The 13,141-nt window shown below is 34.0% G+C and overlaps 1 protein-coding gene across 17 annotated transcripts in view; it reads left to right on the forward strand.

Annotated features, from left to right (window-relative positions):
- Positions 1-1,365: 1,365 nt before the first annotated feature.
- The window catches only part of LOC114329291 (hornerin-like), a 174,259-nt gene continuing 162,483 nt past the window's right edge, over positions 1,366-13,141 (forward strand). For 16 of the 17 annotated variants that reach the window (XM_050642578.1, XM_050642582.1, XM_050642586.1 and 13 more), the window contains exon 1: positions 1,367-1,557. The gene's annotated coding sequence lies outside the window, so the exon portion shown is untranslated. Of the gene's footprint in view, positions 1,558-13,141 lie in introns of all 17 variants that reach the window. The other variant, XM_050642595.1, reaches the window with a different exon arrangement.

Raw genomic sequence — 13,141 nt, forward strand, 5'->3', positions numbered from 1 at the left:
TGATTTTTTCTATGGACAATATTTTTAAAGTTGTTCTAAATGTTTATAAACTATAAAATTTCAAAAATTTGGCATTAGTATTTTTGATTACATTAGATAATTTTTTATCTTTTTTAGTACATTTTGATAGTATCACTTTTTACTGCTTTCATTTGACATACGCAGAATTGCCTTATGTTCATTATTTTCTGTCTTATCTTATTGCAAAATACAGGTCTCTGGGATAAACAAATAGAATAACTTTTAAACTAATTAATGGATCGGTCTCAAATTTTGAGGGTTTTTTAGGTACCCCAATACACAACTTTGACTAAAGTTCTAAAGCAGTTTTAGTAAAAGTTATTAACAAATAACGATTTTCACTTATTTTGCAGTTTGCGTAGCAACAAATTAACTTTTTAACTTTCAAAAATCGGCATTTTGAAGGTTTTTCAATGTTCCAAAAAATTAAATTTTGTAGTTTTATGTCAACAGTTTCGCTTTTAAATGGGGTCCAAAAAATCGAAAAAATTATTATTAATTAAAAAACGGACGCGAACTCTAGGCAGGAAACAGGTAGGTTTTCTTCCTATAAGTCTACAATAACTAAACAAGTAGTCACCTACCTGGATCTTTGAGTGCCCGAACATGGTCTATTTCCAACTATTACCCTGGAGTATAAATCAGAAACATGTTTCACCACTTGTTCGTAGATATTATCATGTTCCGTCCTTCTGTTGCTTTTCAATACATAATTGCAAGACACAAAGAACTTTGGGTTCCAAACTAAAAAAATGAGTAAGTACCATTTTTTTATATTTTTGGTAATAAATTCGTACCAAAACTGTGGTTTAAAAATAAATAAAACTAATTAGTTTTTTATTACCTATTAACTGTTGTTAATTATATTAAATTGCTAATTTTATTCTTTGAATGAATTACATTTAAACTATTTAGGAGCTCATAGTAGGTTTTAAATAAAAATATCAATTTTTCGTTAAAAATAGGTATCTAACATATTTTTCAACAGAGTTTAAGACTTAGAAGAATAATGTTTGTTAGTTTACTTAAAAATAAGTCTTCTTTACTAACTTTATCGGTTTTAAACGTATACATTGTGAGGAAAACAACTTTGCTAATGATACAAGTTGCGAATATATATGCGTAGCGTGCGATGTTACCAAAAGTGTAACAATGACGTCCTCGTCCTCGACATTGTAAACGAAGAAGAAAAGAATAAGAAGACCGTTGAATTGTTGGTTTAGCTCCCGATGACGCCGATGATCGCCGGTGAATCTTCTTTGCGAATTCCATCCAGCTTGCAAAAGACTTCAAGGAAGGGGAGGGGGATCCTATAAGTATATCGGCCTACCAAATGGACGAATACCAAGTTTCGCATGTGACAACAAACATTCAAAAACTACGAAAAGTTCGCGAAAATTGGAGCAAACTATTTTTTTAGTTATTTTGCAATCGAATAAAAAAAATTACCGTGCAATAAAAAACTCTAAAATAACTCAGTGTAGTGAATCATTTCTAATTTTTTGATTGAATATGGTATTTTTTTGAATAGTTTTGGTAAGTAACAAAAATATTTATACAAAATATGTAACGTAAATTACTGGATATAGTTTTTATAAAATAATATGGGTTTATCCTGAGTCACTTAAATATTGAAAACGTTTTTATGTTTAACTTTGCTTTATTTTAAACTATTTTGTAAAAATTGTTGGGTGCTTTTATAGTATGCGGTCTACCGTCGCGTTTGTGCTATAGGTTGCGGTCTACCGAGGGATGGAGTGTATAGTCTGTATTATATTAGAGTGTCGGTAACAAATCTTTACAATTAATACCTTGTTAAATCTCTGTTTACTATTTTAGTTGTGAATAAGTCAATTTTGTGGCTCATTCCCAACTAAAATAGTAAACTGATATAACCAAAATATGTAGTAAACTGATATGCAAAGTATCAATTTGAAAAATTAAAATAATAATTCTTCTGATTTATGCGTTTTATTCACTTTGTAAAGACGTTCGTTATTGTGAGCAAATCGTGTTGTTTAGCAACACAGGTATACTATGCCCAAAAAAAAATCTTTTCAAATTAAATAAAACGCATAAATCAGAAGATGTATTATTTTAACATTACAAATTAATACCTTGTCATATCAATTTACTATTTTATCTGGGAATAGTTAAACCACAACATTGGGTTATTCTACACAATATAATAGGTATGCACAGGCAGAACGCGTTCTCAGGGTAGACCGCATACTATAATAGCACCAGCACCAATTGTTGAGGTTTTTTGTTATCTTAATTAAAAATTACTAAATTCTTTATAAACTTGTTTCTGCCTTGGTAATGTCAAATTAATACAGAACAAAACTTTGATTTTGTAGCCTTCATCTCTTCGTAAATTAGGAGAAAACCAAAAAAAACAAGCTTCCTTAATTTTTCTTTTTGATTTTCTGGTTCCCTCAGTTTTTAATTCAGGATTCATGTATGTTTGTCCTAATATATAGGTCTCGATGTTTCATCCAAATAATATTTTTTGCTTTTCTTGTTCATCATTGGCTCTAGTCTTAAAAAGATACTTATTGACTGATTGAATAAGTATTATTTATGGCAATAATGGTTTCAGCTAGACGGAAAAAATATTATATTCCTCATGCGACTTTTTTTATTATTTATCTCAAGTCGGACAACTTTTATATTTCGGAAAATTATTTGGGGAGGAAGGCCTTTCGTAAATATAGCGGTTTCTATACTTTGGTGTGTCCGACATCTGTAGTAGGTACCCTTAAAAATTTGGCGGACAATATTACTAGTTAATTGTAAATATTTTTATCAAACTAAATCCTACAAAAACCAGCTATCAGGGTATAAAGTTTATAACTCTTTATGATGCGGGCGCCCCTTTCATATGAGGGGTGAACTGTTTAGTAATAAATAATGATTTTTTTGCAGGATTATTTTATAAAAATACTTACAATTTACTGATAATATTTTCAGACAAATTTTTGAGGGTACTCTATTTTTCGGACGCTCCGAAGTTTATAAACCTCTATATTTACAAACACTCCCCTCCCGAAAATTTTTCGAAATAGAAAAGTTATCCGACTGGACATGAATAACTGAATAAAAAAGTCTCCTGGAAGGGAGGTAATAATTTTTTTTAAGTGTGTGCCCAAGGTCTATTATACTCTACTAGGCCAGAGCAGATCTGTTTGAGGTGGAGGCGAGAGGTCGCATTCTGATTTTTGCAGAAAAAGTTTTATAAATTCAATAATAATAGTTGACCCAAATAGGTTGGGAATATTAATAAAAAAATTAAAATATTTAAAAATGTTCATCGAAACATAGTTTCTTCTTCTTCTTTTCTTGATTATAACTTTAAAACCATTTATTTTGGAGCAAAGTTCTAATGCATTTTTTTTTATTTTGCTTAAAAAATTAAAAATTTTAAATTCTTGCACAACAAAAACTTAAGGGGAACGGACGAAACTGCAAAAGTTTGACGCATGTTAAAATTTTCAATGTGTTTTAAATGTATTCATTTTTTCGAATCCTGAGAAAAATAATAAGTATTTTTGAAAAATTTAAACGCAGAACAGAATGAAAGACTACTTTATTACCGAGGGAGGAAAGTCCCTTAGAACAAATAAAAAGTTTCTTTTGAATGAAATATTCGCAATTAAAAATCACACTAAATTTTCTCTTTTATTTTCACCCCTGCAACTTATTAAAATAAACATTATAGAAGTTTTCAGGGACGTTCAGCCCTCGGTAATAATGTAATCTTTCATTCTGTGTTTAAATTTTTCTAAAATATTTATTAGTTTTTTCACGACTCGACGAAAATGAATACATTTAAAACACATTAAAAATTTTGACATGCGTCAAAATTAAGTTATAAACAATTTTTTTGGCCTACCAAATGGACGAATACCAAGTTTCGCATGTGACAACAAACATTAAAAAACTACGAAAAGTTCGCGAAAATTGGAGCAGAATATTTTTTTAGTTATTTTGCAATCGAATGAAAAAAAATACCGTGCAATAAAAAAAACTCTAAAATAACTCAGTATAGACTGAAAGACTACTGAATCATTTCAAATTTTTTGATTGAATATGGTATTTTTTTAATAGTTTTGGTAAGTAAAGAAATATTAATACAAAATAATGTAAATTACTGGATATAGTTTTTATAAAATAATATGGGTGTATCCTGACTCATTTAAACTCAATTAACTTTACTTTATTTTTAAATTTTTTGTAAAACCTCTTGGGAGGTACTATAGTATGCGGTCTACTGTCGCGTTTCTGCTATAGCTTGCAATCTACCGGGGGATGCGGTGTATAATCTGTATTAGTGTCGGTAAAAAAATCTTTACAAACTGAATAAAACGCATAAATCAGAAGAATTATTATCTATGTCTAAAGTAGTAAATTAATATGACCAAATATTATTAATATGAAAACTAAAGCACATAGAAGTTTGCCAATTTTTTTACAAATAAAAGAGCCCCCCACCTATCCAACGCACTTTATACAATTGAAATCAAATTATTTGGGTGGGCTCAACAATATTTTAAAATTATAGACAATTTCTTTGCTTATAAACAAATAGCCATCTCAATAACTATCTGTTTAAATTAAATTCATAAATCGACCTTGAGGAGACTTTGTAAGGAACTTCTTTTAAAAGAAAATAAGTTGAATTACGAGCAGTGATTCCTGAGATACAACCGATCAAAGTTTGCCGGCATTTCCGAGGAAATTATAAAAAATAGGACGGTAACCCTTGGACCATTACCATTCGGAGCTCTATCTGGATAAAACTTTTTATAACTTTAAGGTATTCGTAACATACATTATAATATTAAAAAAGGCGCGTAAAAAATACCAAGAAAACTAGGTTAAGAAAATCGGTATACGTAAAAAAATAAATTTACTCGGCTTCCAATATGAAGCAATTTTCTTCTTTTCTTTTAATCCCATGTAACTAAAATAGGGACACCTAAATAGCGCATTATCAATGTTCAAAAATTCTTTAATTTTGTTATAAATAAATTTATTTATTTTGTAACAAAATAAAACTATATATTTTTTCCTATAATGTTTTGCCTTTTACCGCTTTAAATATAAATATTATGTTAATACCTCAGGAAACTGCTCGTAATTCAATTTTTTTCTTTTAACAGATGCATCTTACCAAGTCTATTTCATTTCCATTTTATGAATTAAATTTAAACTAATACTTACGGAAATATTCCATTTGTTTGTAAGCATTTTTTTTTATAATTTTGAAAAGTTCGTGACTCCATATTTTTGCTGTGTTTGGTGAGAGCGCATGCATCATAAAGAGTCATAAAATGTATACCCTCATAGCTGATTTTTGCAGGATGGTTTGATAAAATTATTTACAATTAACTGATAATATTGTCCGACAAATTTTTAAGGGTGTTCCATTTGTCGGACGCACCAAAGTTTAGAAACCTCTATATTTACAAGACGCCCCCCTCTCGAAAATTTTCCGTATTAGAAAATTTGTCCGACTCGGCATGAATCATAATTTTTTGTAAGTGTGGGCCCAAGGACTAATAGGTAGACTCTTTTATATGTAAAAAATTGACAACCTTCTATATGGTTTAGTGAAAGATTTTAAAGCAGTTAGAGGATAGATATGAAGTTCTTACCTGCAAACTAAGTTGTTGAAAAACGTTGAATAACAAAAGTCTTGTTTTCATTCCTTTGTTGTATAACACATTGCTATTTCGCATCAAGGGTAATAGACTTATTAGAGCCGCTATAGGTGAAATTTGTTAATCATTTTAGGCACGATATGATCCTATAACTTAAATAGTACAACTTAAAAGAAAACGTATGAACACTGTGCCGTCACTTTTTAGTGGCACATGCGTCGACAGTGGCACATCCAACTTTCCATTGATGGACGGGATAAATAAATTAAAAGTTACCCCCCCCCTTCTCCCAGAATTCAATTTTTTAAATTTTTTTAAGTTCTATGTGATTAAAAAATAAGACTCAGCGTAATTTTAACCCACCACCCCCTTCTCCCTTCCCACACCATCAAAAACTTCACTTTTCGTTTTTATTTTTTTAGGTGGGATGCAATCAATTTTAAAATTTCAAAAAATTGATAGGCATAGTTGAGGCTTTTACAAAAGATGTCTATATTTTTTATAGATCCGTATGTTGAGTGTACATAACCTTAAAAAATGTTTTTAATTTTTTTTTTTTTGGAAAAAAGCGTATAACTTTTTTTTGAGATGGCTAATAGTATAGTTTTTAAAGTTATACTTCTTTAGGCACGATGGGAGTGAAATTTAATATGCGCGAATTCATCAAAAACCTTGGTTCCCGACTCAGACGCATTATACCTTTGCTCTGATTGGGTGTTCAAATGACATGACAATAATTGTTCAATATGGAGGTTATGGATAAACAAATATTGTATAGGTATATTAGTTTTTATTGTTGTGAGGACACAGACAAAAGCAAGTTTATAATTGTAGTAACTTTTTAAATAGTTTTTAAAAGCAACAGATACGTACTTGATTGTAAATGTTTCAGTATTGTAATAAAAAATTACATAGGTACTTACCTATTTAGAAAATGTATGTACCTATCTAGTTGGTAATGCTTTGATTTACATAATTTGATTACCAACAAATTTTCTACCATTCTTCATCTAATATACCTTGTTTTGCTGTAAATTGTTTTCTTACTCTATGTTTTGTTGTATTTTAATAAAATTGTTGTTCTTTCTATAAAGTTTTATGAATTTAGTAACATTTTATGACATTTATTTAATATTAAAAAAAATAACTTAACTGTATTTTTTAAAGGCAGTGTTTCTGTTGCACTGTTGCAAGTATTATTTTTGTAATTTACCAAATACTGCTACCATCACAATATTAGCAGGAATTGACAAACCAAAATTATTTCTACAAGTTTTTGCTGAGCAGTATTTATTTTTAGCTTATTTTTTACCCAGCGGACAAAAGGCTTTGAGTAAGGGTTTCTTGCGAAGGCATTAGTTTTTTTCATGTCAGACCAAACCGGCTCGGCCCAGTATTGTCTTAAATCTGCTACATACTAATATAATCAACCATTATACTTACTGCAGACTGAACAGGTACATTTAGACAATAGGGAAAAGTGGGGTATATTATAGGGTTGTGCTGAAATGCATCTTTTTTTGTCAATTTATAAGTTATTGTAAATATAAGCAGTTAAAAAATTTGAAAAAGTTTATCTAATCACAATAAAAAGAATATACTAAAGTATATTAAATTTTATTATAAGGGTTTTCGGAATATTGGTCTTATATTATCCTCACGAATCATTTCCAGCATTAGATCTATTTGTATTTCTTTGTATTTAGTCACTCAAAATCTTTTCTAAGGTTAAGGCTCCACGGGCGACAATTTTACGCCAGCAGTAGCCGTAAAACAAGTTCTGTAGTCGGTTCAGTTCGGCTATTCCTATTCCGTTCCGCGGAACCTCAAATTCGTTTTACGGCTACTGCTAGCGTAAATTTGTCGCCCGTGGAGCCTTAGCCTAAGCGTCATTATTTTGAAAATAACTTCAAACTGTACTCAAAGTGCTAGACTTAAATGATGTATTTTCTTGTTAGTTATATAGTTCATTCGCTTTCAAGATGAGTAACGACGCCAGTTTCAGACGCCTGATTCGTGGGTTTTTCGTGTCGTTGCAGGTACATCTATTGGTTAGAAATTAATTTATAATAAACGACACATTAATAACGAATGAACTGTAGAAGAATCTTTTTTTCTTCTTTCTATTCATTTCGATAGTTATTTGATATTCTATTTTTTCTATCAGCGGGATCGCACAGTTCTCTATTGGTCTACCTGAGACGTCAGGCGTTTGTTACCATATTTTTCTGAAGTTAATATCTTTAGTGTTTACTTTTTGTAATTCTTATTATTTGATGTATTTACTGCAATTTACAACCTAGTTAACAAATACATAGAGTATTTAATAAATATACTACAAGAAGAGCAGCTTGTAGGAGATCATCATCATCAACAGCCATTCATCGTCGGATGTAAGCCTCCCTTAGGTATGTCCATTTATTTCTGATCGTTGTTTCTTGCACCCATTCGTGGTCAACCATTCGCTTGATGTCATCAGTCAATCTGGTTGGATGTCTGCCTCTACTTATCTTACTTGTTCTTGGTCGCCATTTAAGAATTCGCTTCGTCCAACAGTTGTCTTCCATTCTTCCTATGTATCCCGCCCAGTTCCATTTTAATATGCCAATCTTTTAGAACACACCTGTTACTTTTCATCTTCTTCTTGTTTCTTCGTTGGATTTGAGATCGCTGAGCTTAATTTTGAGCATACTCCGTTCTATAGCTCTCTGATCACTTGAAGTTTGTTGATATGTTGTTTATCTATTTAAAAGCTTTATAGAAACGGACTTTCCTCAGAATACAAAAATTGCATACGAAAGCTGCACTCCTCACCTGTAAAACGCATTTTGAATTTTGTCGATAGAAAACTCTGATCAAAAGATATCGAAGTTGTACCGTCGAATTGATACAAATTTTATTTAAATTTATTTCGCGTGCGTAACTAACCTTCAAAATCACTGGTCGCTTCAGGCGTTGTTTCTGAGAGAACGGTTCATTCTACACAAAAAGTGCTAATAAACATTTTTGTTCAAAATTATCTGAGGTACATTTTTTGTTTAAAAAGTTCCCTCTCACCTACGAGGGAGGTTTAGAGGGAAGTCCGGGGATATGATTAGCAAACTGTTTTGGGGTCCAAAATTGACATTTTTAGCAATATTCAGTTGGTTTGTATGATTCTTAGAGGTCGAATCTCTAACGACTGAACAAAAAAGAGATATTACAATTTTTGAAGTAAAAAATTTATGATAATCATGATGAATTCTCAGGTATTTTGGCTCTGTTTTGATGTGTATATAGTCTAAGAGCTAGTGAACCCTCCGACTAATGGTCTTCCTGTAAGGCTAGAAATTTGTATAGTGATAATTCATAGCACACCAAGGCTAAAAACCATGACATGGCAGGCATCAGCCCTGCACGTGTATCTACCAGGTGAATCGAAAAGTGCATAGTTTAGGGGTAAAATAAACTTTCTCCTGTAAGGTTTAAATTTAAGTATTTGTTTGAGTAAGCCATTTAGAAGAAATATGTACAATGACAGGCGATTCTGAATAGCATAAGACCTTGCCAGGCGAGGGGAAAAATTAGAGGTTTTTCCTAAAATTATTTTTTTTTGCATCGAAGTTTTTTTAGGTTTTTGAATCATTCCAAACAGAAAAGGTCTTTAGTGACTTTTCTCTTAGGTTAATAGTTTTTGACATATAAGCGATTAAAAATTTAAAAATGCGAAATCGGCCATTTTTATCCCTGAATTGGGCATTTAACTGAAAATTTCAATCTTGCCAAGGTAGATAGATATTCGTTAAACATCGATTGATGAAATCCCAAAGAGTTTTTTGCAATACAATATCGAAAACTCCTTTGTTTTTTAATTGCTAATCAAGCGGGCGAGACACTGTAGTATGAGTGAAGACGTTTGAGTTTGCATAAATTCATTATCTCGAGAATGGGCAAATTTGGAGAGAAATTCTGAGACAGGTCAATTTTTTTTAAGTTATGACTTTTTAGCATATATATTGTAGCGGTTATTAGTGTAATTACTTCTAATTACAATAAAACTAGCGGTTCGTAATTTATTTACGACTTTATTATTTATTTATACAAGTTTACTTTACAAACTTTAGCTTAAGACTAACTCTATTTACAAATATGTCCTATTTATATATGCGATACAGATATTCCAGAAATATCTATATATCTCCAGCTATGTCCATGTGACCGCTTGCACGTCATCGGCGCTGCATCGGCGTATCTCGAAACATCGATAGTGTTCTGTCTGTGCGGAGACGTGAGCTGGTATACGAGGGTAGGTCAATAATTATCTTGTTACACTGCTCCCCTCTTAAGATCTGAGCGTCCCGATCAGCAACTCTAGATGGCCCAGGATGGCGGAATCTACAGGATTCTCCAGCTCTGCATACACCCCTAGAAAAGAAGTAACAGTCTACTGTCTTTGAAGGGTATGACATCTTCGGGTTCATGCAACACACAGTAATCCGTACGCCAGTTTCTCTGAAGATCACTTCCAGCATGCTTCTCACAATCTTCCAATCCAGATTTTCTACTGCATGGCCAATTTTTGGTAAAGCCAAATCTTTAATGTCATAATTACAGACCATTTTCTTCAAATTAGTTAGAGCACGCCATATGTTCTCGTAGCTTGGCGTGTCCGTATAAGACTTCCTGGTCACTATATACAGCAAAGATCGAGGACCATCTTCCAATCGCAATACTCTTCCAATTTTAGGTTGTTGATTCCTTAACTCGTCCAGGCGGCCGAACTTTCTATTGAATACGGACGAGATTCCTTTAGTCATCTCGAGGTCTTGTGCAACACAGTGGGCTAGAGAGACGTTTTCTGGAACACCAAACAGATCTTGCTGAACTTCTGTGGTCACGCCGAATCTAGCACTCTTTCTTTCTGCGTAATTTGACATAAATTCCTTAAAACTTGGCTGTGGTGCATCTTTCATCTCCTGTTGGAGGACTCGGGCTTCCTCTGTTTCATTTGAGCCAGCATATGGTGCAAGACGATTTATGTGAATAACTTTTGGTTTACCGTTTGGTAACTTCTTAATTCTGTATATTACGTCATTTATTTTCTTCTTAACTTCATACGGACCTTCCCATTGTCTTTGCAGTTTAGGACACAGGCCTCGACGACGTTGTGGATTATAAAGCCAGACAAGATCACCTACTTCGAAGCTTTCATTCTTGCAGCGAGAATCATATTGATCTTTCATTCTGTCACTGGCTATCTGGATGTGTTGTCGGGCAAGTTCATGAATGTTGTTCATTCGTAACTTCAGGCGGTCTACGTATTCTTCGCCTGCAACATATTCCTCAGAAGGTCTGCAGCCAAACTCTAGGTCGCAGGGCAAACGAACTTCACGACCCAACATCAGGCAGGTTGGTGTTTGACCTGTAGTTTCATTCACGGCCGAGCGGTAGGCCATCAGGAATAAATGAATGTGTTGGTCCCAATCTCGCTGATGTTCAGATACAACTTTGGACAAGTGTTTACCCATCGTTCGGTTCATCCTCTCGACCATTCCATCTGATTGAGGATGCAGGGGTGTTGTTCTGGTCTTATTGGCACCAATCAATTTACAAACGTTTTGGAAAAGAGCTGACTCAAAGTTTCGCCCTTGGTCGGAGTGGATCTCCAAGGGAACACCAAATCGGCTGAAGAATTCTTTAACAAGTACCTCTGCAACGGTAGCAGCTTCTTGATTCGGTAATGCATAGGCCTCGGTCCATTTCGTAAAATAGTCCATGGCTACCAGAATGTATTTATTTCCAGCATCGGTTTCTGGAAATGGACCTGCAATGTCGATTGCTACTCTTTCCATAGGACTTCCAACATTGTACTGTCTCATGGGTGCTCTCTTTTTACCAACTGGACCATTACCGGATGCACACAGTTCACATTTCCGGCACCATCTTCTTACATCATCTTTACAGTTCACCCAATAGAACCGTTCTCGAACCTTTTGCAGAGTCTTCGTAATACCAAAGTGTCCACCTGATGTACCGTCATGCAACTGACGCAATACTTCTGACACTTTACTTTTAGGTACAATCAACTGAAGCTTAGATTCTGTACCATCATCGTTCTCAAAGGTTCTGTACAGAAGATCATCTTTTAGTATCAGGCAATTCCATTGGCTCCAGTAGGCCTTGACTTCCGGACTACATTCACTAATGTTTTGCCAACTAGGTCTCTCACCTCGACGCATCCAATCCAATACTCTTTTTATACATGGATCGTCTTCTTGGGCTTCTTGTAACTGTTGTGGCTGCCATTGCTCATTAACGACGGTGGTTCGTCTCACGGGGCAAAATCGTTCCTCTAATTTGGCACAGTGATTACAATTTGCACTGCATGGTCGTCTCGAAAGGGCATCAGCATTTGAATGAACTCTTCCGGCCCTGTGTTCTATCTCATAATCATATTCTTGAAGTCGTTCTAACCATCTTGCCATCTGGCCCTCTGGATTACGGAATTGTATGAGCCATTTTAGAGCAGCGTGATCTGTTCGAAGAAGGAACTTTCTGCCGTACAAGTATTTATGGAAATGTTCGCAAGCCTTCACTACACCCAGCAGTTCTCTTCTGGTAACGCAATAGTTTCTTTCTGGTTTCGACAGGACTTTGCTGAAATAAGCGATGACTTTTTCCTGTCCATCCTGGATTTGTGAGAGAACAGCTCCTATGGCACTGTTGCTAGCATCGGTATCCAAAACAAATTTTCCTGCCTGTCCCGGGTAGCTTAATATCGGTGCACTGATCAGAGCCCTTTGTAGTTGTTCGAAAGCTTTTTGACACTCCTCACTCCATGTATATTCTTTGCCCTCCTCCGTCAACTTTGTTAGGGGCTTGGAGATATTGGCAAATCCTTTGACAAATCGTTGGTAATATGTACATAGGCCAAGGAAACTTCTAATTTCATGTTTATCTTTTGGTACTGGCCAATCTTTAATTGCATCAATCTTTTCAGGATCAGCTGTTACACCATTACTCGATACAATATGTCCTAAGTACTTAACTTCTCGTCGAAACATGTGACATTTCTTCGGACTTAACTTCAAGTTCGCTGCCCTCAATCGTTGAAAGACGTCTATTAGATTCTTGGCATGTTCATCAAAGGACCTTCCAACCACAATTACATCATCCAAGTAAACCAGGCATGTTTTCCATGTTAGACCTCTTAAAACTGCCTCCATTAATCTTTCAAATGTGGCAGGGGCATTACATAAACCAAACGGCATAGCCGTAAACTGCCAAAGCCCTGATCCTATCGAAAATGCGGTTTTCTCCCGATCGGCTGGCTCCATGTCTACTTGCCAATATCCACTTTTTAAATCGAGTGTGGAAAACCAACGAGAACCGGAGAGAGTATCCAATGTATCGTCTATTCTGGGCAAAGGATAACTATCTTTTTTTGTTACCGCATTGAGCTGGCGGTAGTCGAT

The sequence above is a fragment of the Diabrotica virgifera genome, chromosome 2 (genome assembly GCF_917563875.1).
Source record: "Diabrotica virgifera virgifera chromosome 2, PGI_DIABVI_V3a".
NCBI lineage: Eukaryota > Metazoa > Arthropoda > Insecta > Coleoptera > Chrysomelidae > Diabrotica > Diabrotica virgifera.